Below are 6,296 nucleotides of genomic sequence, written 5' to 3'. Positions count from 1 at the left end.
ATAGACAATCGAATACCCTTTTTCATTTTTTTTTTTTTTTTTCATAGTGGGTTGAGAAAAACAAAGTATTATAATACAATTTTATATATACCATATCACGTATGTTTATTTAAATTTTTTATTCCTTTACCTTTAAGCGTCCCCTCCCAACTCAAAAGTTCAAGTAAAAAAATGGATGTGGTTTTAGAGACTCACCCACTCTTTAATAGTCACAAATGGAGCTTCAAAAGTCAATATTCAGGGCTAAAGAAGAATAATAAGGTAAGAACTACTTATCCAGTGCTTTAAGTGTGTGTACGTGAGTGAAAACCATCTCTCTGAAAGCGAAAGAAGTAGTAATGTAAAATGTACAAATTTTGGTACTCTAAAATGTGTAACTGTGGATGTTTAAGTTTTGCACCCATAAAACAAAAAAAACAAAAAAAAAAAAAGCAGTAAAAAAAAAAAAAAAATTTGATATCTGTAGATGATCATGTGTGTTCGTAGAAATGGAAAATATTGCAACCTTTCTTTTTGTTCTTCTCCATTTTGTAAGAGAAACTGAAATATTTCTACTTTGGTGTTCTGAGCCTTTCATTCATCAGTCCTTTTTTTTTTTTTTGGTTCTTTTTAAACCAAAAATTCACTCCAAGACAAAGCTTGAGAGCTTATTGAGTAGAGAGAAACACCCAATTCATCATTCTTTGCTTGAAAGATCTCAGTATCTCAAACACTCATACCCTTCGTTTACATTCTTCTCTATCTCTTTTGAGTTTTCTGAAATTGTGGTTTTCACAATTTTCTTTTTATCATTTCTGATAAAAAAGAGCTTTAACCAGGACCGTCTGATGAGAGATTTCTGATTCATCCTTATCTTGGTTTAAGGGCTGCCCTACTTTCTCTTCAGGTTCCCCTCTCCCTCTCTCTCTCTCTCAAAGTTTCTTTGCCTGAAAAATCCATTGCTATTTCTCTGATATCTGACTTTTTCCTCAGACGTCCTGTCCCTTGCTGTTCTCAACTACGATAGTCTTGAACCTGGATTTTTGAGAGGAGATCTCGAACTAATCAGCTACTCCTCAAGTGTTTTGCAACACAAGTGCAACCCACTTCCATCATCGTACACGTGTCATCAATTCCATGGGGATAATCTCCAAAATCCTCACATTCCACATTGCGGACCATGTATGTGGGGGTATTGGGGGGGCAAAGAAAAAAAGGTAAAGCGTCCGAGACTATACCCTACAAGGTTTTGTGGATTGTGACCTTCACGTGGCCAAAAATTGCCCTACACACCTCCATGAAACCAGCCCTGTGTTTCTGAAACAAACTTTGCTATACAGAATACAGAGTGTATAGGAGGGTCACTTTAGAGATTAGATTAAAGCATGCCCACATTTGAAACTGGGCACAATGCAAAACTGCAAAGTATCCATAAAAGTGAAATTGCAACATTTGCACTGCGAAGGCCCCCGTTTTAGGCAAAGACCAAACACACCCTCAATTTTCATCACCTAAATATCATAACGTAAAATCCGGGAGTACTTTTACCCTTAAACTATATTACCAAAATACCCTCTAGCGTTCTTAGCCTTCATCCTTCACATGTGGGACCCTACAAAATGGGCAGGCCCACCAGATCAGTAAATAGAATTAATTCTAATGGGACCAAATGGTCAAAACCCATTTCTTGAACAAAGAGAGCTATTATGCGTAGCTTTTTTGCCTTAAGCTTATAAGTGGTGCCTCTGCTTTGGCTTTCCAATCCCCTCCCTAGAATCCATAAACGAATGTTAGGCCAAGAACCACTGTTGTGTAGGGTTTTGGTGGCCGTCTCGATGAAGTATAGCCTCGGCTTTGGTGCTTGTTTGGTCAGGTTAGAGTCAGGCTCTTTATAGTATAAAATATCTTTTTGTGTTTTTTTAAATAATTTGAGAAAATAAAATATACTAGAAGGGTTGTATACCTCTTGTTCTTTGTGGGAGAGAAGAGGATATCCTAAACTTTTGATAGTTAGAGGGTATAAGTGGGATATTTGGATGTAGATGGAGGGTATGTATGGAAACTAGGAAAGGACAGAGGTTGCTTGCGCAAATCTAGCTAATCTGGGTTCTGGAACAAAAGCAAGCAAAGTTTTGCAAAGGGTGTAGAAACCAGAAGAAGAAAGAAAGAGGGTCCAAGGCAAAGAGACTAAATAATCCAATGCACAAGTCGTACAAACGCAAATCCAATTCATCTTTATTTCTTTCCCACATTTATTTGGCCTCATTATGTTAGGCAGAGAGACACAGTAAGGACAGAGAACACTCTCTCTCACACACAGACACTTTACCAAGGAAAATCCTTCAATATCTTCTTCAGCTTCTTACACAAGCCCATAACCCTCTTTCAACATTTATAGTTTTCTTCTTTTCCATGATAGGACAAGAAAACCCATCAAAAGAGGGTTTTTCGAAGGAAAGAAGAAAGTAGAGAAAAATAAATAAACAAATGAACAAAAGTACGAAAAACACCTTCCCCATGTTTTCACTCCCTCTTCTTTGTTTTCCGATTCATGTTCATTTTGACAATTTTGCACCCACCACCAAATTTCTTTTGAAGTTGAGATTTAAAAATGAAAAAAACGAAATCTTTTATTTTTTTATGGTCCATATAAAAAACCCACATTTTATCTCATTGTGTTCTGTGACTGTGATGCCAGGCCTGTGGAGTTGGAGTTGGTGTTGGTTCTGGTGGTGGAATATGGTGGGCGCTTTGGCGACAATCATTTTGAGAGATGAGGAATGCTTTTTCATCAGAATGGGTTTGAAGAAAATGAGTTTCTTGGGTTCAAAATCTGAGGGGTGGATAACTACTGGTTGTAGAAGGAACTCCATTTCCAAGGTCCAATTCCTGCAGCAACCTATCTCCTCCTGCTTCCTCTTTGGCGTTTGATGGTGGTGGTGGTGGTGGTGGTATTGGCGCGACGGCTCAATCCTTTTGGTTTTTCAGATATAGTTTTCCTTCTTAAATTTTACTTCAAAATCTTATTTTTGGCTGCTAATTTTTGTTCATATGGAATATTGGGCAAGCAAGCAAATGTTCGTTCTCTGAAGAGCTGTTCTCTCTACTTTGCCCTTAATTGATTCTTGCTATTTTGGTTTGCATTTCTTGTTTTTCTCCTTAAGCAAGCTCCATTTCATATCAAAGTGTTCAAGAAGATGCATACTTTCCCATCATGTCCCAGATCTTCCACTAAATGTAAAACAAAAAATAAAAAAATAAAAAAGGCAGGAAATATGAAGATTTTCGGTAGTAAATAAAAATTTTAAGTCTTTGTTATATCCCAAAAATGCAGACTTCAATGCACCAAACACTGTTTTATTTATGGATTCAAAATGAATCTCTCCAGCCTTGGCTTCTCTGATCCTCTGAATTTTATTTTTATATAATTTTCTTGGGAAATGTGTTGTGGCCCTGTTGTTGAATGTTCACATGTTGAATCTAACAGGAAAATTTGTTTTGTTGGATATATATATATATATACTTTTTTTTTTCGCTTTTTTTTACTTTCCTCCCTAACGCTATGATTATGTGCTAAATCTTTTATGTATTTTGAACGCTGATTTTGGCATTCAATGGGGTTTGCTTTTGTTGTTGTGGGGTTTGTATTATATTTATTTTATTTATTTATTGCAGTTCTGTCTTTTGGGTTTTGGAAATGAGGTGACAATGCAACATATGGGTCCCCAGAGAGACTCACTGAAACTGCCGGTCTAGGGGGTCCTAGACTTGGGCACTATCGTAGGGTATTTATGAATTAAGGGAAAAAAAAAAAAAAATACAGAGCCAAAGACAAAGAAAGTTAGAGGTCTGAATGGCGAAGGCCAAAGGCCCTCGTCTTAGTCCCCATGGAAGTGTCCTATCAATTGAGCACTGCAATTTGGGATTTCCTGCATTGGTTTTTGTATGCACGTGAAATCTGGCTTGGGCTTTGTTTACTATATAAATATAAATTATATCTTTTTCTTCTAAGTCCTTTTCATATTTTGTTTTGTGGGACCTGAAAAATGGGGAATTTATGTAAACTTCCTGGAAAGAAAGAGGATTTGGCATTTGTGATCAAAATTCATTTTGGGATGGAAATTCCCTTTCCCTTCTTTCTACCCCGACTATGTATTTTAGCTTTTATTTATTTATTTATTTATTTTTATTTCCGGTGAATCACTATGCTTTTTAGCTTTTTTGTGTTTTAAGGTTGGTATAAATTCTTCTTTCCAGTTCCATTATATTTGTATCTAGATCATCCAAATAAAGTATTTGCGATATTTTATTTACATTAGGGTGAGTCTAGTTTTAAAATTTTTAATAGATTGTTGTCACCTAATACTAATATTATATTGCAACTAAGGTCTCTAGACATTTCAAGCCTTAAATTTGTTGGAAGTATATCATATAATTTTCTGTTCGATACAGAAACCGAAAATTTTCCATTCTTGAAAGTCATATACAAAAATATCACATTAACACAAACAAAAAAAAAAAAAAAAGACAAATTTTGGTACAAAGAAATATGACAGAAAATGGTGATTCTTGATTTTTATTATTACATTTTTTTTTTTTGGTACTCTTAATTATAGAGTTTGATTTTTTTATTTTCTGGACTGAGAAATAGAATTGTTTTCGTTAACTATTCTTTGGAAAGAATCACTAAAAAAATGGAAAATAATTTTTCAATTTTACAACAAACACAACCTAAATAGAGCAGGATCTGAATTCCTAATTTACATTTAGAGGACTAGCTATACATCCCCTTTTTGAGCTCATTATTCATCTGTCTTTTTTTTTCCCTTTTTTCTTTTTCCTTTTTTTTTTCACTGCACTTCTCAAGCAACTTTAGAATTGAGAAGCAATCAATGAGGGGGTAAACAGCAGAGAGCTTTGCCCAATGCAATTATTATTATTCAAAAACTTTGCAATCTTGTCTTCCTGCAACTTCTGTGAATGGAAATCTGCAGAAGCGTCTCTATTTTGTTTGTAAGCTCAAATAAGACCATCCATTACAATTTCACATTACCTTGATAGGGTCAGTCACATTTCTAATTTTCTAATTTTCCATTGCAGAAAGGCCCAAAAAAAAAAAAAATACTTGCCTTTTTCCCAAGTCTGCTTCACCATCCCTAAAATGGAAAATGAAAACTACAAGCCTCATACACCTCACATCATCATATGTGTAATGTGAAATCCTGGGGTCCCATTCAATTTACATGAACAGTCATTCAAATTTTTTTTTTTCCTCCATTTATTACCATCGGATTTAAAAGAATCCATCTATTCCAGACCAGTACACCCAACAATGGACAGAAATAGAAAGCAGGCAACAGCAAGATGTCTGGACCGCTTGAACTAGAAACCAGTCCCTTTTGACAAGCTAGTTATGGCATCCTTGTTAAAGCCAGTTTGTTTCCCACAATGGCCCCTAATTTTTGCACTATATTTTCATAGTTAACAACCTGAAGCTATGTTATGGTATTCATTCAGCAGCATCACTAAATGGTAACATGAATTAGTGTTCAGAGTGTTAATACCTAAATAACAGAGCATAGGGCAAAAGTTTTACAATAAAAAATATATATATAAAAAGGGCATAAAGTTTCATTAAATATTACCCCAAAAATGTTCTGGAGCATATTATTGATAAATATTGCAGCTAAGTTCAGGTAGGATCGGATATCTAACCCAACCAGTTGACAGCACAGTTGGATATGGAGGCCATCGAACTGAACGAATTGTTAAGGGTAAACATGAAAAGGCAACATTGCTGACAGGTTTAGAATGAGGAATTTCACTTCTAAACTTTTTTCAGCAAAGAACAACTCTTTAAACTTGTTTTCATCAGTGTGTTGTCAAGCAGAACTATAGAACCATTGAATTGCCTTTTGAGAGGTACGGCCAAGACAGAAACTATTAACATATAAGGAATTGTAATTGTCCAATTGTTAAACAAGTTCAAGCCCTCCCCATATAGTGTAACGATATAGCCAATTGCAAAAAGAAAGACTATATACACGGCACTCGTAAATTTGTTTAGGAAAAAAAAAAAAAAAAAGAAAATGGAAGTTTCAAGTGATTATATGTGCCACTTCACGAGTCATGTCAAATTGTACCAGGCTTGAAACCATATTAAGCATCCCCGAGTTGGCCCTTAAAGAGAACCTTTTCCTCAACCACGGTATCCAATATATCACTCCTCATGCCTGAACCGTAAAGCCTCTAAAAATCTAGAGACCAGAAATTTTTACCGCAACTTTACAGATAGAACTACAAGGCAGTTGACTGAA

General features: G+C 35.3%; 1 long non-coding RNA gene across 1 annotated transcript; it reads left to right on the top strand.

The window, feature by feature from the left end:
- The first annotated feature begins 1,858 nt into the window (after window positions 1-1,858).
- On the top strand, window positions 1,859-3,122 carry LOC112491243 (uncharacterized). Its single transcript, XR_003055539.3, has 2 exons — window positions 1,859-2,476; window positions 2,678-3,122. It is a non-coding gene; the product is annotated as an uncharacterized LOC112491243 (long non-coding RNA).
- Window positions 3,123-6,296: the final 3,174 nt, after the last annotated feature.

The sequence above is a fragment of the Ziziphus jujuba genome, chromosome 1 (genome assembly GCF_031755915.1).
Source record: "Ziziphus jujuba cultivar Dongzao chromosome 1, ASM3175591v1".
Lineage (NCBI taxonomy): Eukaryota > Viridiplantae > Streptophyta > Magnoliopsida > Rosales > Rhamnaceae > Ziziphus > Ziziphus jujuba.
Note: the sequence above shows the minus strand (reverse complement) of the source record. Positions and strands in the feature narration are given on the sequence as shown.